General features: G+C 41.9%; 1 protein-coding gene across 2 annotated transcripts in view; it reads left to right on the forward strand.

Annotated features, from left to right (window-relative positions):
* The first annotated feature begins 10,484 nt into the window (after positions 1-10,484).
* The window catches only part of LOC106593359 (leucine-rich repeat-containing protein 4C), a 62,400-nt gene continuing 46,799 nt past the window's right edge, over positions 10,485-26,085 (forward strand). The window contains exon 1 of one of the 2 annotated variants that reach the window (XM_045708582.2): positions 10,485-11,086. The gene's annotated coding sequence lies outside the window, so the exon portion shown is untranslated. Of the gene's footprint in view, positions 11,764-26,085 lie in introns of both variants that reach the window. The other variant, XM_045708581.2, reaches the window with a different exon arrangement.

Below are 26,085 nucleotides of genomic sequence, written 5' to 3' on the forward strand. Positions count from 1 at the left end.
AGCCCTGACACTAGCCCTGACACTAGTCCTGACACTAGCCCACTAGCCCTGACATTAGCCCACTAGCCCTGACACTAGCCCTGACATTAGCCCACTAGCCCTGACACTAGCCCATTAGCCCTGCCACTAACCCTGACATTAGACCACTAGTCCTGACCTTAGCCCACTAGCCCTGACATTAGCCCATTTTCCCTGACACTAGCCCTGACAGTAGCCCACTAGCCTTGACACTAGCCCACTAGCCCTGACACTAGCCCACTAGCCTGGACACTAGCCCACTAGCCCTGCCACTAGCCCATTAGCCCTGATATTAGTCCACTAGCCCTGATATTAGTCCACTAGCCCTGATATTAGCCCACTAGCCCAGACACTAGCCCACTAGCCCTGACACTAGCCCTGCCACTAGCCAAATAGCCCTGACATTAGCCCACTAGCCCTGACACTAGCCCACTAGCCCTGCCACTAACCCTAACATTAGCCCACTAGTCCTGACACTAGCCCACTAGCCCAGACACTAGCCCACTAGCCCTGACACTAGCCCTGCCACTAGCCAAATAGCCCTGACATTAGCCCACTAGCCCTGACACTAGCCCACTAGCCCTGCCACTAACCCTAACATTAGCCCACTAGTCCTGATACTAGCCAACTAGTCCTGATACTAGCCCACTAGCCCTGACACTAGCCCACTAGCCCTGACATTAGCCCACTAGCCCTAACACTAGCCCTGACATTAGCCCACTAGCCCTGACATTAGCCCACTAGCCCTGACACTAGCCCTGACATTAGCCCACTAGCCCTGACACTAGCCCACTAGCCCTGCCACTAACCCTGACATTAGCCCACTAGTCCTGACACTAGGCAACTAGTCCTGATACTAGCCAACTAGCCCTGACACTAGCCCACTAGCCCTGACATTAGCCCACTAGCCCTAACACTAGCCCTGACATTAGCCCACTAGCCCTGACATTAGCCCACTAGCCCTGACACTAGCCCTGACATTAGCCCACTAGCCCTGACATTAGCCCACTAGCCCTGACATTAGCCCACTAGTCCTGACATTAGCCCACTAGCCCTGACACTAGCCCTGACATTAGCCCATTAGTTCTAACCTTATCACACTAGCTCTGACATTAGCCCACTACCCCTGACACTAGTCCTGACCTTAGCACACTAGCCCTGACCTTAGCCCACTACCCCTGACACTAGTCCTGACCTTAGCCCACTAGCCCTGACACTAGCCCACTAGCCCTGACACTAGCCCACTAGCCTTGACATTAGCCCACTAGCCCTGAGACTAGCCCAACCTATCCACAGCATGGTTCTCTCCACACCATTTGCATGAATTTTGTTTAATTCATTTTCTACTTTTATTTAGCCAGGGAGTCTTACCCATCAGCTAACTGAATAATATGAGCTCCACCTTTCCAGCTTGCAAATTTACTTCATTATCATAAGAGCCAAGTGAGTGGCATCCGTCCATTTTGGGCATTAGTGGCATCAGTCCATATAACAAGATAATGGTATGGGTGGAGATGTGAGGTATGAAGCCAAATATATGATCTCTCTGCAAATAGGCAGCAATGAATGGATGATAGTCTAGGTATTGAAACTACAGCTTTATAACACAAGTTGCATTATTTCCTGGAGTATATGTGAACAGTTGTGTTCCTCGGCAAGAATCTATTGGAATCAATAAGACCAGATTCAAGGCCAAATGTTAAAACTGTATCTAAAAATACAGTCTCAAAGAGAAAGCCAACTGTATGAACGGTGTTGGTTATTAACACCGACTGTTTCAATGTGCTTTTTGTGCTACACCAACTATAAGACTTCACATCCCTCTAGTGCTTCTGTGCCGGCCTTCTTGTTGATTTCATGATTTTGTGCTGATCCGCGTATTGATTGGCTGGTCCCGGGAGCAGCAGAGGCAGGCAGGTTGGTGGGCGCGTGGGCGTTTTATGATCTGTCCTCATCCTCTTTCCATCCTGTAAAGTGCTTAACAACAATCAATCTTTACTCCGCTCTTCAGAGATAGTGTTGGCTGTGAGGGCTGGTATTGATCAGCAAAGTCTCCAGGTAATCTTTACTCAAAATACAAACTTCACCTTTTCCCTGACTGAGGAGAAAGCAATGTAAAAAGAGCTGCATAACAGTCGGATGCAATAATATGTGTAACGTTGAGAATATGTACAAGACCTTCTTATTCTACCACCGTCTCTGGTTAGGTCCTCTTAGTGGGGTATCAGACCTCGACCACATGTAAGAGTCATGGCCTGAATCATCACTCTACCAGCAATAAGCAACGCTATCAACAGAGTGTTAGGCCTTCAAGGTGAAACGCTGATTTCAGTTCAGTAGTGAGATGACCTTTCTTTGTTCCCTCCCTTTGTTTTCCTCTCCTCTGTGTTGAATAAAGGTCAAAGTTCAGTTCAGTAGTGAGATGACCTTTCTTTGTTCCCTCCCTTTGTTTTCCTCTCCTCTGTGTTGAATAAAGGTCAAAGTTCAGTTCAGTCGTAAGATTACCTTTCTTTGTTCCCTCCCTTTGTTTTCCTCTCCTCTGTGTTGAATAAAGGTCAAAGTTCAGTTCAGTAGTGAGATGACCTCTCCTTGTTCCGTACCTTTGTTTTCCACTCCTCTGTGATGAAGAGAGGTCAAAGAACAGAGATCGTTGCTAGATGAAACCTGACAGACAGGACGAGTCCATTCCGGGTTCAGGAAGGCCTTCGGGTGACAGCCACTGACAGACGTTGGGATAAGTGTCAGGTCTAACGGAGACCTGCTTTTCTTCTGTTTGACATCCTTCACCAAACTGAAAGGAATGCTGAGGTCATTGTAACGGCTGTTGCAGGGAGTAGACCAAGGCACAGTGTTGAGTGCTCATCATGTATTTATTGTACTGAGAACACATAAACAAAGAAACAAAAACCGACAGCCAAACAGTTCTGTCAGGTTAGCAACACTAAACATAAATTAACCACCCACAAAACCCAAAGGAAAACAGGCTGCCTAAGTATGGCTCCCAATCAGAGACAACGATATACAGCTGTCCCTGATTGAGAACCATACCCGGCCAAAACAAAGAAATACAAAACATAGAAAAAAGGACATTGAATGCCCACGCTAGTCACACCCTGGCCTAACCAAAATAGAGAACAAAACCCTCTCTATGGCCAGGGCGTGACAGTACCCCCCCCCCCCAAATGTGCGGACTCCGGCCGCAAAACCTGACTCTGAAGTGGAGGGTCCTGGTGGGCCTTAATTATGGCGGCGGCTCTGGTGCGGGACGTGGACCCCGCTCCACCTTCGGCTTGGCCCACTTAGGTGGCGCCTCTGCAGTGGGGACCCTCGCCGCCGATCCTGGACTGGGGACCCTCGCAGCAACACAACAGGCGGGCGACTCCGGCAGCTCCGGACTGGCGGGCGACTCCGGCAGCTCCGGACTGGCGGGCAACTCCGGCAGCTCCGGACTGGCGGGCGACTCTGGCAGCTCCGGACAGGCGGGCGACTCTGGCAGCTCCGGACAGGCGGGCAACTCTGGCAGCTCCGGACAGGCGGGCGACTCTGGCAGCTCCGGACAGGCGGGCGACTCTGGCACAGGACGCACCAGGCTGGGGAGACATGCAGGATGCCTGGCTCTGGGAACAGGCACAGGACTCACCAGACTGGGGAGACATGCAGGAGGCCTGGCTCTGGGCGCAGGCACAGGACTCACCAGGCTGGGGAGACATGCAGGAGGCCTGGCTCTGGGAGCAGGCACAGGACTCACCAGGCTGGGGAGACTTGCAGGAGGCCTGGCTCTGGGCGCAGGCACAGGATAGACCGGGTCTTTGAGATGCACTGGAGGTCTGGAGTGCACGGCCTGCACAATCCGTCCTGGCTGAGTTGTCACTATAGCTCGGCACGGGCGGAGCGCTGGCACAGGGCGAACTGGGCTGTGCTGGGGAATGATGGCTGCTGTGCGTAGAGCAGGCGCAGGGTAGGCTGGACCTAGGAGACGCACTGGTGGCCAGATGTGCTGCGCCGGCGCACTTCTCCCTGGCTGAGTGTCAACTCTAGCACGGCAACGCTGAGGAGCCCATATCGACTGCACCGGGCTATAGCTGCGCACTGGTGACACAGTGCGTAACTCAGCATAACATGGTGCCTGCTTGATCCGTCGCTCCCCATAATAAGCACGGGGAGTTGGCTCAGGTCTCCAACCTGACTTACCCCAACTCCCCGTGTGCCCCCCCCAAATTATTTTGGGGGGGCTGCCTCTCAGGCTCCTGTAGCTCCCTTAACTTGTCCTCCCAGAATCGACGTTCCAACTTCTATGTCCATCCTTCTCCTCGGTGCTCCAATCCACGCTGCTTGGTCTTCTTTTGGTGGGTGGTTCTGTAACGGCTGTTGCAGGGAGTAGACCAAGGCGCAGCGTGTTGAGTGCTCATCATGTATTTATTGTACTGACAACACATAAACAAAGAAACAAAAACCGACAGCCAAACAGCTCTGTCAGGTTAGCAACACTAAACAGAATTTAACCACCCACAAAACCCAAAGGAAAACAGGCTGCCTAAGTATGGCTCCCAATCAGAGACAACGATATACAGCTGTCCCTGATTGAGAACCAAAACAAAGAAATACAAAACATAGAAAAAAGGACATAGAATGCCCACCCTAGTCACACCCTGGCCTAACCAAAATAGAGAACAAAACCCTCTCTATGGCCAGAGCGTGACAGTCATCCTATAACTTGTCATCCTCCACCAAACTGACAGGAACGCTGAGGTCATCCTATAACTTGTCATCCTCCACCAAACTGACAGGAACGCTGAGGTCATCCTATAACTTGTCATCCTCCACCAAACTGACAGGAACGCTGAGGTCATCCTATAACTTGTCATCCTCCACCAAACTGACAGGAACACTGAGGTCATCCTATAACTTGTCATCCTCCACCAAACTGACAGGAACACTGAGGTCATCCTATAACTTCCCTCCTCTGTCATCACGGCCCTGAAGCATGATCACTCATCTTCACCGCTCTCTCGTTTGATTTTGCATGCAGCAAGTTCAAGTAGGATGGCAATGGAATGAAACTGGAGGAACTTAGCTAGAGGTGGGCGAAACATGCCAACCCAAATCACAGAAGTAGTACAACTCATAGTGTACAACAGGGAGAGCCGCTCTTCTTCTTCTCTCTCTTCATGTTTATGCTAATGAGCCTCATTACCATGCTTTGTAGAAATCTGGGGCTGTACTGGAAGTCATGTGATCAGCACTCAGTACAGTTTTTGGAGGTCATTCAAATCCAATGGGGATCCAGTGCAATTAATCAAAATAATGTATTCGGGGAAAACAACGCAGTAGGACAGCAAAGTTCACCGTCGATGGGAGGTGGAGTGTATTTGACGGCGCGCCAGGTATCCATATTGGCATGGAGACAGAGGGAGTTTTGGATAATTCTTCATGTACATTGTTTGACTTCTCCTTGCCTATCCCAGAGAGGCCAAGAGAAGAGTAAAACAATTCAGATGCTGGAATATTTAATCTTAAAGAGTATTTTCATGTTGTCGGGATATTGCCTGTGTGTTGAAGAGTGAAGTGATTGAGTGGAAAATATGTAGAAAGCACAGGATGTTGGGTCATTGAATGAGGGCCTGGGGTGTCTTTGTGAGTTACAGCGGCTGTCATGTAGTCTGGCTGACACGAGCTCTCAAAGTCTTCTTGCTGTGTAGTCACGTGGGTCGGGCGTCAGTCAGGCTAGATGTCATGAAGCTTAGTGCAAATGATGTTAAGGATTATGTTTAGGAATAACAAGTAAATGATGATAAGGATTATGTTTAGGAATAACAAGTAAATGATGATAAGGATTATGTTTAGGAATAACAAGCAAATGAGGATAAGGATTATGTTGAGGAATAACAAGTAAATGATGATAAGGATTATGTTGAGGAATAACAAATAAATGATGATAAGGATTATGTTTAGGAATAACAAGTACATGATGATAAGGATTCTGTTGAGGAATAACAAGCAAATAAGGATAAGGATTCTGTTTAGGAATAACAAGCAAATGATAAGGATTCGGTTGAGGAATAACAAGTAAATGATGATAAGGATTCTGTTTAGGAGTAACAGTCAAATGAGAGCTATTTAACCTTTTTTTTACTGATATGCTCAAGAAAGATGCAAGCTCATGGATGACACATGCTCAATGATGACAAGGTGCTTTACATACAATATGTGAGTTTTGTATAGGACAAGGGCCTCACAACCTGAAGTATCGGTGTGTTCAGTGGAAAAGGAAAAAAGGAGAGTGAGTAAGTGTCTAACCATCAAGTCAGTTCAATTCCTACTTAAGTGCCAATAAGTAATGTTTGATTTAAAAAATATATCCTCTATTAAGGCCACAGCTGAAATGGTAAAGTAAATGAAAGGGTAAATATGCTATTATGTTTCTACCTTTATACTAAGGCTGTAAAACGACTAAAACATCTTGAGTTAATTGCATGATTTGTTGTGATTATCGGGATTAATCTCCAATTCAGAATTTGCTCAAATTGAGCTGTAATTTTAAGATTGTTTTTTACAGAAAAAGCATTAAAAGAATATTGACGTCTTGATTTTGTCCAAACTCAAGTAACGGTTTGCAAAATGTGGTAAATTGATAAAGCATCCTTTCTTTAACCTCAATGTCAACTTGTTTTGATAATGCTTTGTTGTTTTTACCTGTAATGAGTATGTACTGTATTTTGAATGTTTCAGTGTATTCTGAATGCTTTCAGACAATGTGACTTATCACGTTAAAGAAAAAAATTGTGCACTAAAATGACAAAAAGTGAATTTGAATTAAGTGATGAACTCTTGACAGCCCTACGTTATACACATCTGGTCAATGGATTCAACTGCTTTGTCCTGCACTCATGGACTTCGCTTAAGAGTTTTTCTGTTATCTTTCTGGGTTTTGCATCCTTTCAAACCACTAAATAGTTTAAAACCACCACAAACACCGACAGAAATAGGCATCGCCCTACTTCGGGGACATGGAGGCGGAGACACTCTCCACATTACCTGGGAAATGGTAATAGCGCCGCATCGCTCCTCCCTCCTAAGAGAATTTAGCCCAGATGTGACAGGCATACTCTGCAGTTGTGTTGAAAGGCTCGGGTTCGTCTTCTGCTGGGACTCAGGGAGAGGAGATGATGCCGACTCAGCCTTTAGTCTCTGCATGGGCCTCATCTTATGGATCTCTTATGTTGGGGGTGGCCACTTAATATTCAATCAAGGCTGGGAGAACAAGTGCATTGGGGGTAGCCATTTTAATAATTGAAGGACAGCCTTGGTACAGTAGCTATGGAAAATCCTTGGAAGTTTTTTTTTCTGGCTCTTGAAGTTTGTCCCAGAAAGCTGTGAGACTTGTTTTTTCAAGACAGCTGATCCCAAACTCCCTATAGGCAGATATAGAAAGAGATGAAGGAGGAAGAAACAGACAATGCAGTGTGACAGTGCAGGGGCTGTGGGCCAAACTGAAGGAGATTAACCAACGGAAGGCACCTTTCCTCAGGGATTTGTTAACACTTTAACTTGCCGCTTTCCTCCGTGTCCTTCAATTTATTTGGCAGTTTACTGCTTCAGGTATTTAAAGGTTCTGAAAATGACATTTGGCTAACTACCAGGAAGTTTGAAAAGACAGGCTGAGTGGGCGGGGAGCTTATATTCATGAGCTCTGACTGACAGCTCTTTGAAACGCCTATTTCAAGCAACTTGGATGCAGTGAGCAGTGTTACAGTTAAATCATCTCAAGCTAATTTGGTGAAACACAAAGCAACTCAAACAACATTGAAATTGCATCAATGATAGCAATTTTTTTTAAATTCATCTCCCATTTGGCATGTCTCTTGTGGTGCAGTTCACAGCACCACTGACTGATGTGTTGACTTGACAACTGCGTCTGCGTTTTGAATGACCCATCGCCCCCTTTTGTTCCACGCTGGCTGAAGACCTAGCTAGCCAGCAACATACTAACACCAGACGCAGCTGAAAGGGGTGACATATAATATATTTGCCAGAGATGAATAGGGTAAACTTTGAATTATATTTGCTGACACCCTACACTAAAATTTAGGAACCAGTAGAGTTGCTATCTATCCATATATACCACGCCCCTGTGCAGCACGCCTTCTCCGATGTTGGTTACAAGGCAGTACTTATTTACATTAGGTAAGAGAATCACGTTACCATTGGTGTATTAAAATGAGCGTTAAGGTGATGTCACCTTGTCCCCTTAATAATGAATCCAAGTGTTTGACATTGGGGAGGGAACCAGTAACTTTATAATCAAACTTGATCAATGTAGAAGCAACAGTCATTTTTCATACTTTGGTCATCATACTTTGATCTGTTTTCATCAAAATATCATCAATTTCCTGAAAAACATGATTTTGGCTGTTCATGACCTTTAAACATGGTCATGATGTAACAGGCTTGTCATAGCATCGCATGAACCACAGTTAATGAGGAACTGACGAAGCAGTTCCCCAAAATAAAAAGGTTAGGTGCTTGATGCCACGATGTGACCTAGAACACATTCCCATTTGGGTCCCAAACGAACGAAAACCTATTACGTCTTTATAGAGCGTTCATAAAGTCTTCATAAGCGCTACACAGATTATTTATAAATACTTTATAAGCAGTCACTGCTACTTGATAAAGTACATATAAGATCCATTAATGTGGGTTCTTTGGCACCCTAGCAGGGATTTTTCCAAGACCCGTAAAGCCTCATTAAAGCCTTATTTTAAAAAAAAGTGTTTAAAGTAGGAGCCAATTATTTAATGTTGGCTGTCATGTCAGGTGGAATTTCTGTGATGTTTAATTTGACCAAGTAACTAAATCAATGGAAGTATTCGGAGCAAAACAGTTGACATGGAAGTAGATTGTAGTTTTTATTACAGTGTTCTACTACAGTACTTAGATGTATTCAGAAGAATACTTGCTGCAACTAATCACTTTTACAACGTCACATTTCATCCATCCCTCCCTTCAACCATCCCACTGATAGTTTTAGATGTATTTTCGGCTCTCGGCTCTCAAAGACATCTCTCCGAATTTAAATTCCTGTTTCATCAAAGCCTGCATAAAATGCTGATTATAGAAAATATATCAAAATGAATCCGCCGTGTCTGAAGATGAAAGTATTCTAATCTTTCATGGTGTGACCATTACATCATTAATGTGACTTCCTTTATAAAAAAAATGTTTTACATTAAAGGAAAGTATATACAGTTACGATCACCTCAACATTGTTCTAAACGGTTCTTTCCGGGCACGTGTGGATGTATTCAATTTACAGTATATTTATGAGGTGTAGTGTCATCTAATGTAATACAATACTTTGTGAAATTAAATAGTGTTGGTTTGTGTGCTAGTTTTCAGCTTTGCCATTTAAACCGGTTTAAACCGGTTGCGTGGACTCTTTGAAAAATGACATTGATCAGTAAGGCAAAGAAGGAAACATAATAATACACTAAGGTGCTTTAAGACTTTCCCTCTGTGTTGCTGTTATTCCCATAACTAGGCCTTCTGTAAGATTACCAACCCTTTCATGTATTTTAATCTAACCATCTAACCATGAGCCCTGCATCAACACATCAATAAACAACCATTACACTATAAATACCTATATAGACATCAATTACACAAAACACTAAAAGCAAAGCACAAGCATATATATCATTCGACTTCTAGGCTTCGACTGGCTGCGCCTAAAACAGTCGCTGTCCACTGTCTTGCGGGCTGAATTTCGAAATTCAGATTCTGTCGCTGTTCTTTTCAGTCGGTGCTGAATCGCCTGAACGCGTGTGCGTGTGCCCGCGCCTGCGCCTGTTTGTCTATGTGTTTGTGTCAGGTTACGATGATACATTTTCACTGCAACGATGAGCACCAAATGGTTTCTAGTAACAATGTAGGGCTGTGGCCTAGACCAGAGCATTACATGTATTCTAAGTATGGCTCTGGCCTCTACTAGATCCACTCAACGCTACACAATACATCCAGCCAAACAGCCTACTGTCATTGCCGTCTCATTTCTATGAAGCTTCTCACAAAGTGCCACTTGCCTGAGGTCACACCGGAATCGGACGTCCTGTTACATGCTCAGACATCCTTGTAAGTCACAGAAAATGCAATGACCTATAATGTAAAAGGTGCAGATGCAGGTGATTTAAAGACTACCGAAGTGTATCATTTTGATTAGGCAGGACACCCTGTGAAATGACTGATTATTGTCAATAGTTGAATTGAGAGGAGCAAACGCCTGTAGGTGGCAACCCTGCCTCATCAAGTAAACACACACACACACACACACACACACACACACACACACACACACACACACACACACACACACACACACACACACACACACACACACACACACACACACACACACACACACACACACACACACACACACACACACACACACACCATTCCCTCTGGCCTTTATGTGTTAATGCTATTGATCAGTCAATAATGAATGAGTTCAGAGATGTAACCCAAATGGAAGATCGGTAGAATGAGACGGTGGATTGTTGGGGAATACTAGAGAGGTTGCAGTCTATAGCCTACCGCACACACGGCAGTAGTATTCAGCGTGTAGCAGATTTTTACATCGCTGAGCTCGGACCATGCAGTCTAATGAATTCCTCCCTATTCCAGCCATGGACTGCAGCAAGCGCAAGAGCGATTAGAACACAGTGGCTCCCCGGTGGATATGGAACACACGGAATATTGATGGTGCTGATATTACACGGATCCCACAAATCCCCCTGACAACGCAAAAATTATTATCAATAGTTACGCTTATGTTAAATAGGTAGCCTACCGGACTGCATCCAAAACCAGCTTCTGGTGGATATTTAGTCATTACAGAGCGCATATAGGCTACATTCCGCGCGCTCATATGCCATTGGTTTGCGTATTAGGCTCTGCGTTATTTGCCAGGGAATCAAGTTGATGGATTGGCTATGGATGCATTTGGTGGTTGTTGGACGAATCTGGATCAGAACCTTCGAATAAGAATGTCTGCGTCCTTTTGAGACATGTATGTACACACCTCGACTGCATCCATGCATATACTTATATCTGTGTTTGATTTTACGCTTGCTACATCGATCATGTTCGGGAATATTGCCTGGACATGTGACCCTTTATGGTAACTGATATTATACCTCTGCAAATCCTCCAGTAGGCTATCAGAGAACTGCACCAATAAGGGATGAACATCAATCGAAATGTGGATAGTTCATTTCAATCTCGGTTTATGGCATTAACTGTGTGCGCTCAAGAATAATGTCACTGAGAAATCCTATATAGGGCACCACGTTCAGTTCCACAGGACAGGGCTATATGTAGAAATAGCCCCAGACTTATCGCTCTCTCACAAACTCGGCAGCATTTCCCCCCATCGGAATACAAAGTCAAAAGCTACCGGCACCCCGCGGGTTTTCTCCACTGTGGCCACAGGAATGGTGGATTCATCCCAATTTCATGCACCTCTTTTTGATCATTTGTAATTTTTTTATTGCGTTCGAGGTTCGTTTTCTTACGTTTTTGATTCTGCTGCTGCCGATGTAGACTACGTGTGGTTGCCTCGAATCCTTTCACATGGGTGAGAATTGTGCATCGGTCTTACAGCCAATCCAATCGGATACCTTGGCCCTGGTGTGTTTAATTTTTTTGCTAGATTTTGAGAACAATCCCATATCTTCGAGAAAATGCGTAAGTATGTTTTATATGATATATTCACCTCTTATATCTGCATTAAGTTAGGCACTTTAATCTTTCTTATCCATCTCGGCTACTCTACACGACAGAGTGGTCATTTGGGTGTTCAACACGACACCGTTTTCCGCTATAGACTAATGTCGCTATAATGTCGCTTTATTAACATCAACTATGTACAATAGTTGATGTTAATTCACATTTTTTTACAGATATAATTAAACCATGTGAAGCTCTCTCTCGTGTGTGTGTGTATATGTGCATGTGTGTTTAAGAAAGAGAGAGAGAGAGAGAGAGAGAGAGAGGGAGGGAGAGAGAGAGAGAGAGAGTCCGAAGGAGACATAGTAAGTGGTTAGATAAATATATACGTAATAATAGGCTTTATTTATTTAATGATGGGGGTATGGCCTAGACCGTTTGGTGAGACAGTGTGTTTAGGTAGATTCGGGATTCTGTAAATCCCTGTATAGCCATTATACCAATGTTGCTAGAATACGTCATATGGTCATTCATATTCAGCTCAGGTGTGGTTCGTCATGCCGCTTAGTAATGACACATTTTCAGCACCGGGGCCACCAGATTGACTCACCAAATTCTTCAGGTGAGTTCTACAATAGGGTTTCTTAGATTTGGGATGTTTTGAGTAATATTTCTCAACTGACTAGGCCCCCCAGTTAGCTTTTAACCACTAACTCTGTATCCGTGCATGTTAAATCCACCGTGATATTTATGACGTTCAAAGCAATTGACTCGAGCGGAGTGTCAGCCCACATGAGACTGCTTGTGTCTCAACCCCAGTGGTCTTCCGGTGGCACAGCTGCTAATGGAATGTGATGGAGGTGCATTAGTGTTGATTTCCTCCAATCGGATTCCCGAGCACTGTTGACCAGAAGGAGCATGATGTCCAACCAGGAGTTATGTCATTTGGTGCTGATTCAGATTCTAAATAGTGGGTGTTATATTATAGCTGCGGTGCCTCAACGGGGCGTCACGCTTGGGTGAGTTAATACAGTTACGTGTTGATGGGAGCTATCCATTGGAAGGTGGTGCTGGAAATACTACCAGCTTTAGGCTACTGGAGGGCGCTACCTTGTTAGGCCTCCTATATAGATTTACACGAGCATGAAAGCATATTACCCAGAACATGAAAGCACATTTCTTTAGATAGTAATACTGTGTTCATGTAAGTTTCTCCATTATAAATAACCATTAACATGTAGGCCATGTTCATTAGCATGTTTTAAGGCAACTGTGCATTGAGAAAACATGAATGTTTCAATTGGCATGCACTTTAATTTCAACGGTTTCTCACTGTAAACATTGGTTCTTCAGAACACTCATTCAAATATGCATGAAGTATATTATCTCTTCACATGTTGTTGTATATTCACCATTTGCCAACAGACCAGCAGCTCAAGAAGAATGATATTTACTTTTTGGCTTACGCTGGAAATTGGAAACCCCTATCATGTTTTGCCAAAGGCACACATTACCTTAAATCCCATTTATATTTCTTTCAATAATGGCATGTCTGCTATATGCGTAATATACCACTTTAAATTAGTCATGTTTAACTAATCACTATGATGTACGCTGTTTGGTCTTCTGCTTGAATTACTTCAACCTGAAACTGACTGTTACTATGCCATAGCACTGAATATGTTTAGCAGTGCAAATCATGGAAGCAGATTGCACTCATGGTGTGAAGTGACACGTCTGTTGGGTCCTGTGAGCATGGAATCAATACAATGTTACATTTCACAGCCTAATGCCTTGATTTATCGACTTAGATCACAGTCTGAGACTCTCACTGACTTCTGGCCTAAAGCATCTTCAAATATATGAAGTATCAAGGTCTGGCTTGAATGACTTGCCAAGAGTTTGGTTTGGATGACATAGAAGTTCATATAAATGTTGTGTGATGTTCTCATATCTCAAAAGCGTTCTCATGTCGAGCTGAGTTGGTATTCCACACCGTCTGTGGTCTAGATCACATGATATTCATTTAGAGAAATGTCCAAGCCTCAATCCTATATGAGTCAGAAAGATTGATACCATCTAATAACGTGGTTCCAATCTTCCCCATTCATTTGTTATTGAAAGGATGAACTTTCTCTTAAAGGTCATTCATAAACATTGGGCTAACATCAGTGTCCTCCAGTGGAGGCTTGTGAAGTTCTTGGTCAGCATTGTTCAGTGGAAAATACTGTAGATTACAATTGGGGGGGTAAATTCACACTGGGGGGGCTAAATTCACACTGGGGGGGGCTGTGTCAGAATGTAACTATTACCTACAGTTTACTAAAGGTATTTTTACAGTATTGTACTAACAATACTGCATGCTGTTTAGAGAAATATATGCACTAAGTACAATATGACCATGCTTTGTCTCATTCATACTGAGAAGTTGAACTAAGAGGAAGTAGACACATGGGCCTCCACTGCCTCATACTTCTACTGTAGTCCATACACTGCCTCATACTTCTACTGTAGTCAGTACACTGCCTCATACTTCTACTGTAGTCCATACACTGCCTCATACTTCAAATGTAATCGATACACTGCCTCATACTTCAAATGTAGTTGATACACTGCCTCATACTTCTACTGTAGTTGACACATTGCCTCTTACTTCTACTGTAGTCCATACACTGCCTCATACTTCTACTGTAGTCAGTACACTGCCTCATATTCTACTGTAGTTGATACACTGCCTCATATTCTACTGTAGTTTATACACTGTCTCATACTTCCACTGTAGTTGATACACTGCCTCATATTCTACTGTAGTCGATACACTGCCTCATACTTCTACTGTAGTCCATACACTACCTCATACTTTTACTGTAGTTGATACACGGCCTCATATTCTACTGTAGTTGATACACTGCCTCATACTTCTACTGTAGTTTATACACTGCCTCATACTTCTACTGTAGTTGATACACTGCCTCATATTCTACTGTAGTTTATACACTGCCTCATATTCTACTGTAGTTGATACACTGCCTCATATTCTACTGTAGTTGATACATTGCCTCTTACTTCTACTGTAGTCGATGCATTGCCTCATGCTTCTACTATAGTCGATATACTGCCTCATACTTCTACTGTAGTCAAACACTGTCTCATACTTCTACTGTAGTCCATGCTTTTGAGATTATTTATTTAGTTTTGTTTTCACTTCATTTTAACATTCTGTCATAAAAAAAATTCATTCATTCTGTCCTTAACTTCTTCGGGATCGGTATCCATTCCACAGGACGGTTGAGCTAACATAGGCTAATGCGATTAGCATAAGGTTGTAAGTAAAAAGAACATTTTCTAGGACATAGACATATCTGATATTGGCAGAAAGCTTAAATTGTTGTTAATCGAACTGCACTGTCCAATTTACAGTAGTATTACAGTGAAAGAATACCATGTTATTGTTTGAGGAGAGTGCCCCATTTTCAACATAAAAAGTTATTAATAAACTAACTAGGCACATTTGGGCAGTCTTGATACAACATTTTGAAAATAATTGCAATGGTTCATTGGATCAGTCTAACACGTTGCACATACACTGCTGCCATCTAGTGACCAAAATCTAAATTGCACCTGGGCTGGAATAATACATTATGGCCTTTCTCTTGAATTTAAAAGATGATGGTACAACAAAAAAATACAAAAGAACGTTTGGTTTTCTCTTTGTATTATCTTTCACCAGATCTATTGTGTTATATTCTCCTATATCCCTTTCACATTTCCACAAACTTCAAAGTGTTGCCTTTCAAATGGTACCAAAAATATGCATATCCTTGCTTCAGGGCCTGCAATACAGGCAGTTAGATTTGGGTATGTTATTTTAGGCAAAAATTGAAAAAAAAGGGGCATATCCTTTTTTAATGTTAAAGAACTATTTTCCCTATCTCAAGAGGTTAAATAAAAATGACTATAGTAAGTGCCTATTAAGTGCCAAATATAGTAACAGGGTTGACCATAACAGAGTTGACGATTTAATCTTAAATCAGCCATAAATCCCCTTGTGACAGGGTGAATGGAAGCTTGTAACAAAAAAAGAAAGACATTTGATATTTTTTTTAGCCTGTCTGTCTGAGTAATAGGGCTGCTGTGTTATGTCTGAGTAATAGGGCTGCTGTGTTATGTCTGAGTAATAGGGCTGCTGTGTTATGTCTGAGTACTAGGGCTGCTGTGTTATGTCTGAGTAATAGGGCTGCTGTGTTATGTCTGAGTAATAGGGCTGCTGTGTTATGTCTGAGTAATAGGGCTGCTGTGTTATGTCTGAGTAATAGGGCTGCTGTGTTATGTCTGAGTAATAGGGCTGCTGTGTTATGTCTGAGTAATAGGGCTGCTGTGTTATGTCTGAGTAATAGGGCTGCTGTGTTATGTCTGAGTAATAGGGCTGCTGTGTTATGCTCGACCCATTCAGTTTTCCACCAGAAAATGGTGCTCACCAGGTTTTACACTATGATTTGATTATTAGATGTTCAATATTTCTCGGGAAAAAATATTTAAAAAGGAATAGTTTCACCATATTCAAATGAGAGTTCAGTTTACAGAACAGGGTTGACTTTAAAATGAGGGCTGGGTTGTTGTTTTTTACCTTAAAATGAATCACTAATCATATGAAATACAGTGAGCTCCAAAACTATTGGGACAGTCACACATTTGTTGTTGTTTTGGCTCTGTACTCCACCACTTTGGATGATACAATATGACACAATATATGCTAACCTCCCCTGTTATTGTCATGGTGAGAGGTTAGCATGTCTTGGTGGATATGATATAAAATACTAACCTCCCTGTAATTGTAATGGTGAGAGGTTGGCATGTCTTGGTGGATATGACATAAAATACTAACCTCCCCTGTTATTGTAATGGTGAGAGGTTGGCATGTCTTGGTGGATATGACATAAAATACTAACCTCCCCTGTTATTGTAATGGTGAGAGGTTGGCATGTCTTGGTGGATATGACATAAAATACTAACCTCCCTGTAATTGTAATGGTGAGAGGTTGGCATGTCTTGGTGGATATGATATAAAATACTAACCTCCCTGTTATTTTAATGGTGAGAGGTTAGCATGTCTTGGTGGATATGATATAAAATACTAACCTCCCTGTAATTTTAATGGTGAGAGGTTGGCATGTCTTGGTGGATATGACATAAAATACTAACCTCCCCTGTTATTGTAATGGTGAGAGGTTGGCATGTCTTGGTGGATATGACATAAAATACTAACCTCCCCTGTTATTGTAATGGTGAGAGGTTGGCATGTCTTGGTGGATATGACATAAAATACTAACCTCCCTGTTATTGTAATGGTGAGAGGTTGGCATGTCTTGGTGGATATGATATAAAATACTAACCTCCCCTGTTATTGTAATGGTGAGAGGTTGGCATGTCTTGGTGGATATGATATAAAATACTAACCTCCCTGTTATTGTAATGGTGAGAGGTTGGCATGTCTTGGTGGATATGACATAAAATACTAACCTCCCCTGTTATTGTAATGGTGAGAGGTTGGCATGTCTTGGTGGATATGATATAAAATACTAACCTCCCTGTTATTGTAATGGTGAGAGGTTAGCATGTCTTGGTGGATATGACATAAAATACTAACCTCCCTGTTATTGTAATGGTGAGAGGTTGGCATGTCTTGGTGGATATGATATAAAATACTAACCTCCCCTGTTATTGTAATGGTGAGAAGTTAGCATGTCTTGGTGGATATGACATAAAATACTAACCTCCCCTGTTATTGTAATGGTGAGAGGTTAGCATGTCTTGGTGGATATGATATAAAATACTAACCTCCCCTGTTATTGTAATGGTGAGAAGTTAGCATGTCTTGGTGGATATGACATAAAATACTAACCTCCCCTGTTATTGTAATGGTGAGAGGTTGGCATGTCTTGGTGGATATGACATAAAATACTAACCTCCCCTGTTATTGTAATGGTGAGAGGTTAGCATGTCTTGGTGGATATGATATAAAATACTAACCTCCCTGTTATTGTAATGGTGAGAGGTTGGCATGTCTTGGTGGATATGATATAAAATGCTAACCTCCCTGTAATTGTAATGGTGAGAGGTTAGCATGTCTTGGTGGATATGACATAAAATACTAACCTCCCCTGTTATTGTAATGGTGAGAGGTTGGCATGTCTTGGTGGATATGATATAAAATACTAACCTCCCCTGTTATTGTAATGGTGAGAGGTTAGCATGTCTTGGTGGATATGACATAAAATACTAACTTCCCCTGTTATTGTAATGGTGAGAGGTTAGCATGTCTTGGTGGATATGACATAAAATACTAACCTCCCCTGTTATTGTAATGGTGAGAGGTTGGCATGTCTTGGTGGATATGACATAAAATACTAACCTCCCTGTTCTTGTAATGGTGAGAGGTTGGCATGTCTTGGTGGATATGATATAAAATACTAACCTCCCTGTAATTGTAATGGTGAGAGGTTGGCATGTCTTGGTGGATATGACATAAAATACTAACCTCCCCTGTTATTGTAATGGTGAGAGGTTAGCATGTCTTGGTGGATATGATATAAAATACTAACCTCCCTGTAATTGTAATGGTGAGAGGTTAGCATGTCTTGGTGGATATGATATAAAATACTAACCTCCCTGTAATTGTAATGGTGAGAGGTTAGCATGTCTTGGTGGATATGATATAAAATACTATACTCCCCTGTTATTGTAATGGTGAGAGGTTGGCATGTCTTGGTGGATACGATATAAAATGCTAACCTCCCTGTAATTGTAATGGTGAGAGGTTGGCATGTCTTGGTGGATATGATATAAAATGCTAACCTCCCTGTAATTGTAATGGTGAGAGGTTAGCATGTCTTGGCGGTATGATATTTGTGCATCTAACTTTCTCACTCATCATTATTCACGATTCATTCAGGATTATCCGTAATCATAGTAGCATCCACAATAATGTTGAAGTGTTTAGAAACATGTTATATTCTTATTTACAATAAATGTGACTCCAAAATGTCACAATACATTATTTAACATTCATTTTTATTGGGCAAAACATTTTCTGAAACACAACCAAAACAAACAGCAAATGCATCCAACAAGTTTGTGGAGTCACAAGCTTGATGTAGTCAGTCCATGCTAGGAATATGGGAACAAATTCAACATTTTTGACTACTTAAATACACATATAAGTGAATTTGTCCCAATACTTTTAGTCCCCTAAAATGGGGGAACTATGTACAAAAAGTGATGGAACTTCTAAACGGTTCACCTGATATGGATGAAAATATCCTCAAAGAAAGCTGTCAGTCTGCACTTTAACCTCACAGTCATTGTTTCATTTCAAATCCAAAGTGCTGGAGTACAGAGACAAAACAACACAAAAAATGTCACGGTCCTAATACTTTTGAAGCTCACTGTAAACAATAATCTTCGGAATTTACTTTATCAAAGCAACAAAATAACTAGACTTTACAATGATGGTAAAAACTGAGAGATGTGTTATGGTTAAGTAGGTTCCAATCTTTCTGGAAGTTACAGAGGGTGCATGGAGGGACATTTCAAATGCAGAATTTTGCCACATTAGCAAGTCTTTATTCATATAAAAAAGTCTGATTTATTAAATTCTCCATGTGGTGTTTATTAAAGGGCACTTAATTGAATATCACAGGCTTTTCAAATTCAATATTGGTGCACAATTTCTACTTAAAATATCAAAGGGACGCAAAGGGCACTCATTTAGTGGAACGACCCAGTAGAGAAAGCGCCCATGGTTCCATCTTGCTCGAATAAAAGATCATAATTTTTTTGGAGCGTGTCAATCCTGCAACAATCAGCCCACTAACATTGTCCATCCAGTGCATGTCCGGATTTCAAGGTATCTTATCTGCCCCCTACAATTTGACGCAGCATAATATTGACAGTCTTTCTTAATGATTAATGTATATTCATCTTATAAATATGGTGCATATGTTGATATAGCCATGGATGGTTACAGTATATGAGCCTTGCTGTCAGACAGCCACTGTCAGGGTCCTTTATAGTGAAAACAATCACTGCTGATTTTCATTGTTCCCCTCTAATAAGGAACAGATTTAGTCCTGGGACACCAGGACACTAGGTGAGTGCAATTCATTATCAGGTAGATAAGACAACCAGCAGTACATCGGACCTCCAGGCTCAGATTTAAATACCTTTGGCTTAGAGATTAACCTTTGGTGACTATATTGACTAGCCTTTTTAAACCACACTGGAATGCTGCAGTGTTCCGTGGTGTAACCAGGCTAGCAATTGACATGCATCACTTAAATGTCTCCCAACTCTGCTTCCAGTAGGCAGCTGCTGCCTGCTTCCATTGAGTGTTATACGACTGCAAGCCGAGGAAATAAAATGTTCATGAATGTTCATTTCTGACTGTCTTGGACTTTTGTCAATGGCAAAAATGCTGATCCATTTGTTCAGATCATTATCTTTCCTGTTGTACTCGTACTGTACAGGATTGATGTTCAATAATGTTTCAGTTGAGAGATCTACTGAAGAAAAATTCCACAGGGAGACAAATTCTACAGTGTGTGTGTGCGTGAGTGTGTGTCTGTGCATGTTTATGAGTGTCTGTGTATCTGTGTCTGTTTGTCTGTGTCCCTCCTTTCTAGTATACAACGATTCCCCTCACTTTGTGTCTCCTGCTCAAACCCTAATCAGCCGTTCTGTCCTTCTGAAGTGGGGCTTCCCCAATATCACAGAGCAGTGACCCTGGTTTAGCCCCTAACATCCTGCCCACCCAGTCTTGGTGGATGGTTACTGAACCACCCTCCCCCTGATGAAACATGTGTTTGTGTCTGGTCTGGAGACAGCTAGCCACATCTCGATGAAGTTGACTGCTTGTGAATGAGTCTGACCAACGTATCAGCCAGCCAGACCGGTGGAACTCTTCTCAGTATTCCAGCCACTGTGGCAGTCAGGGTCGTCATGGTTCCGTGCTCCTGAAAGAGGATTATTCAGCCAGTTCCGTAGCCTGTCACTCTGCAATCCTGACATTTAAATCAAAGTTAGCATGCTAAACGTGAAGAAGCCAGGCCTGTTCCGTTGTCTGTGATGTTAGCTTTCTGTCTAATGTGGATTAAGCTTTACAGACGGCTTCTTATCCCAGAGAGGGACACAGTTCAGAGGGTTGTTGACAAGGACCGGAAAATACTATGGTAACACTTTATGTAGAACCAACAGGTAGACTGTATGTCAAAATGCGTTGAGACTTTTCACAGGAACGTAGTATAGGAACCAGGATATAGAATGAGACTTTTCACAGGAAGGTAGTATATGAACCAGGATATAGAATGAGACTTTTCACAGGAAGGTAGTATATGAACCAGGATATAGAATGAGACTTTTCACAGGAAGGTAGTATATGAACCAGGATATAGAATGAGACTTTTCATAGGAATGTAGTATATGAACCAGGATATAGAATGAGACTTTTCACAGGAACGTAGTATAGGAACCAGGATATAGAATGAGACTTTTCACAGGAACGTAGTATATGAACCAGGATATAGAATGAGACTTTTCACAGGAAGGTAGTATATGAACCAGGATATAGAATGAGACTTTTCATAGGAATGTAGTATATGAACCAGGATATAGAATGAGACTTTTCACAGGAACGTAGTATAGGAACCAGGATATAGAATGAGACTTTTCACAGGAACGTAGTATATGAACCAGGATATGGAATGAGACTTTTCATAAGGAACGTAGTATATGAACCAGGATATGGAATGAGACTTTTCATAAGGAACGTAGTATATGAACCAGGATATAGAATAAGACTTTTCAGTGGAATGTAGTATATGAACCAGGATATAGAATGCAAGCGTGTTTTGCGTCAGAACCACCCCACGCCTCCAACCATTGATGTTTATTTTTGAGATTCTGGGAAAGTCTAGGTCATAGAAACACTAAACTTCCTCCTTTCTCTCACTGATTCCGTGGATGGAATCTCAAGGGCTCATCTAATGAGTGTGTTCCAAAAACACAGTCTACAGTACGCAGGCCTGAGGAGTTTAGAAGATCATCATATCATATTGATGTGCTTCCTGATACTTCCAACATTTCTCTAATTACTGCCAACATCTGATGTCCTGCGCAGACCTCTGCAGAATGTGTGCATCTGAAACACATCCATTCACTGAGTCACTGTAGGTATAGAATCTTCCTCTGTATGGCAGAGCTTTGACCAATAGAGCGTAGCTACAGTGTAAACCAACCACCCACCAACAAGCCCTGGTTGACACCTTTCTGCCTACCTATTCACACTCCTACACATGACAGAATCCAACAGTGCTCCAGATAAAATACAGCTATTTCAGTAGAAGATGCCTCTGATAAAATACAGCTATTTCAGTAGAAGATGCCTCTGATAAAATACAGCTATTTCAGTAGAAGATGCCTCTGATAAAATACAGCTATTTCAGTAGAAGATGCCTCTGATAAAATACAGCTATTTCAGTAGAAGACGCCTCTGATAAAATACAGCTATTTCAGTAGAAGATGCCTCTGATAAAATACAGCTATTTCAGTAGAAGACGCCTCTGATAAAATACAGCTATTTCAGTAGAAGATGCCTCTGATAAAATACAGGTATTTCAGTAGAATATGCCTCTGATAAAATACAGCTATTTCAGTAGAAGATGCCTCTGATAAAATACAGCTATTTCAGTAGAATATGCCTCTGATAAAATACAGCTATTTCAGTAGAAGACGCCTCTGATAAAATACAGCTATTTCAGTAGAAGACGCCTCTGATAAAATACAGCTATTTCAGTAGAAGATGCCTCTGATAAAATACAGCTATTTCAGTAGAAGATGCCTCTGATAAAATACAGCTATTTCAGTAGAGGACGCCTCTGATAAAATACAGCTATTTCAGTAGAAGATGCCTCTGATAAAATACAGCTATTTCAGTAGAAGATGCCTCTGATAAAATACAGCTATTTCAGTAGAAGATGCCTCTGATAAAATACAGCTATTTCAGTAGAAGATGCCTCTGATAAAATACAGCTATTTCAGTAGAGGACGCCTCTGATAAAATACAGGTATTTCAGTAGAAGATGCCTCTGATAAAATACAGCTATTTCAGTAGAAGATGCCTCTGATAAAATACAACTATTTCAGTAGAAGATGCCTCTGATAAAATACAGCTATTTCAGTAGAAGACGCCTCTGATAAAATACAGCTATTTCAGTAGAAGATGCCTCTGATAAAATACAGCTATTTCAGTAGAAGATGCCTCTGATAAAATACAGGTATTTCAGTAGAATATGCCTCTGATAAAATACAGCTATTTCAGTAGAAGATGCCTCTGATAAAATACAGCTATTTCAGTAGAAGACGCCTCTGATAAAATACAGCTATTTCAGTGGAAAACGCCTCTGATAAAATACAGCTATTTCAGTAGAAGATGCCTCTGATAAAATACAGCTATTTCAGTAGAAGATGCCTCTGCTTTAAAACTGCTAATGCTAAAGAGCTCCAAAAGGCTTTGCCACGAAGCGTCTGCATATCTCATCTGTTAATATCCGTAGGAAGTCTTTGAACACACTCCTTCTTACCAGGAAAATCCTTTAGAAATTCTTAGTAATAACTAAAGCGATGATAGATTGTCATATTGATGGAGAAAGATGATTTTCATTCACTCAGTCCTTCTTTTTCACAAATCCCACCCCACTTTCTTTACGTCTCTCTACTCTATCCATCTCTTTTTCTCTCTGGTTTTATTGTCTGTTTGCCTAACTCTTAAAGAGATGGCCTTGATAACTCCACTCCAGTGAACATGCAGATATTCCCTCACAGTCATTCATCATGAGGAAATGGAGTCAGTCATTTGTGGGCTATAGTGACCAATCAAATGTGGAGTGAATTACTAACTTCATTCATGTATGTCCTCTGAACAGACCAATCCGACAGGTCTCACTGACATGCTTTGTATCTACTTAAAGATTCTACAAAATAAGTGTGAAAATCTATTTCTGACTAAAGACATGGGGCTACTGTATGCTGCGTGAGCTAGTCTTGTCCTTGGAAAGTTACCTCATCAGTCGTATGGTCTGTTCAGCGTAGGCTGGTTAGAAACTGCAGCACTCTTGGCTTATATTTCCTATTGCTGTTATATCTTGTGTGCTAATCTTACATTGTGTAAGAATTCACGGATGGATTAATTTAATCTTTTAATAAAATATTTACCATGTTATTTGAAACCAAGCTTTATAGCAGTGGGCAAAATGTTAGTCTTACCAGAAAACTTCCCAATGTCCCTTTTGATTGAATAGTCCTGCAATCATATACATGCTGGTGTGTTTGCATAGTATTTTGTTTGGCCAGGTATTCCTTTAGGACACTCTGTTGCTCTAGAGTAGCCATGCTATGGTACATATGGCAGGTTGAAGTTCTGCCATCGTTCGGCTTCAGGGCAGGGGTTGGGTGGAGAGCATCCTCAAATTAAACTGAGTTTTATTTGACACATGCTCCGAATACAGCAGAGACCTTTCTGTGAAATGCTGATGGACGAGCCCTTAACCAACAATCCCCCCCCCAAAAAAGTCAGACAAATCTGCTAAATAAACTAAAGGACAAATAGTAACACAATAAAATAACAGTAACGAGCCTATATACAAGGGGTACCGGAACTGAGTCAATGTGCGGGGGTACAGGGTAGTCGAGGTAATTGAGGTAATATATACTATACATGTAGGTAAGGGTAAAGTGACTATGTATAGATAATAAACAGAGAGTAACAGCTGTGTGTGTGTGTCAGTGTAGTATGTGTGTGTGTGTGTCAGTGTGTGTCAGTGTGGTGTGTGTGTGTGAGTCCAGTGAGTGCACATCGAGCCTGTGTACGAGGCCTGGATGAGGAATGCATAGTATTTTGGTATCACACATTTCTTAATTAGATCTTCAGCTAGTTTAGATTTTAAATTCCGACCTTGCGAAGGGTTTAGAAATCCATTTTTATGGTATGGGTTGCCACTAAAGCATAGAAACCCATTCCTATGATTGTGACAGATGGAATTCATGTAGTGTTTGAAAGTCCATGAACCAGGTAGGCGACCTTGAGCTGTTGCATGTTTGTTCTATCAGTGCTAACACACCTGATTCAACTGGTCAACTCATTCTTCAAACCCTTGATTAGTTACATCAGGTGTGCTAGTGCTGGGATTTAACAAATATGTGCAACAGTCTACGGCTGGGGGTCCCTGAGGAGTGGATTGGTCAAGACTGATCTAGCACAGTAGGTATGGGAGACATGGATTGGTCAATACTGATCTAGCACAGTAGGTTTGGGAGACATGGATTGGTCAAGACTGATCTAGCACAGTAGGTTTGGGAGACATGGATTGGTCAAGACTGAGCTAGCACGGTAGGTTTGGGAGACATGGATTGGTCAAGACTGATCGAGCACAGTAGGTTTGGGAGACATGGATTGGTCAATACTGATCTAGCGTGGTAGGTTTGGGAGACATGGATTGGTCAAGACTGATCTAGCACAGTAGGTTTGGGAGACATGGATTGGTCAAGACTGATCTAGCACAGTAGGTTTGGGAGACTCATTCCCTCGTCTGGTCATGAAAGGTCTTTATTATCATTAGATGACAGATAAACATGAATGCAATTAAAAGTAGACATGAAAAGGCACTGATTACAATGCATGTATACATACATATTGGATCTACCATAGCAATAGCAAGTCAACAACAATGGTTGTGATCAGACTAATACACAGGAGAGAGAGAGAACCGGGCCTCATATCTAAAAAGCCACTAGCAGACGTTGACTTGATTGTTGATTACGGGGACTCCCAGTCCCAGCGATATCATATTCATGAGCCAAATGGTGCATGTTGTAATATGCATGAGCAAATTAGATGTGTGAAGAACAAGAGGGGGCTGCTCCAAATGCACCGGGATTCATAAACACTACTTTGATTATTTTTTCTGCCATAATAAATTGATGCAAATGTTGTTTTCTTGTATCATTGATCGAGTTACTATGCTCCCTGCAGCTCCCTGCAGCAATGCAGTCCCTTTCTCATTTAAGGGGATTTATCAGAGAAAAGGAAATGGAGGGTGTGTTTGTGGGGCCATATTATCTGGGTCTTATTCATTAGGGAACAAGTAGCAAAACTTTTATGCAACAGAGAACAAAAACCTGCATCTCTCATTGGACTGCTTCTGGTATTCGCTTCCTGTTTCATTCCGTTTTCTTCCACTCAGTGCCAAATGAATACAACCCTGTTAGCCTTGGCTGGGGAACAGAAGG

Source organism: Salmo salar, chromosome 26 (genome assembly GCF_965601325.2).
Source record: "Salmo salar chromosome 26, fSalSal1, whole genome shotgun sequence".
Classification (NCBI taxonomy): domain Eukaryota; kingdom Metazoa; phylum Chordata; class Actinopteri; order Salmoniformes; family Salmonidae; genus Salmo; species Salmo salar.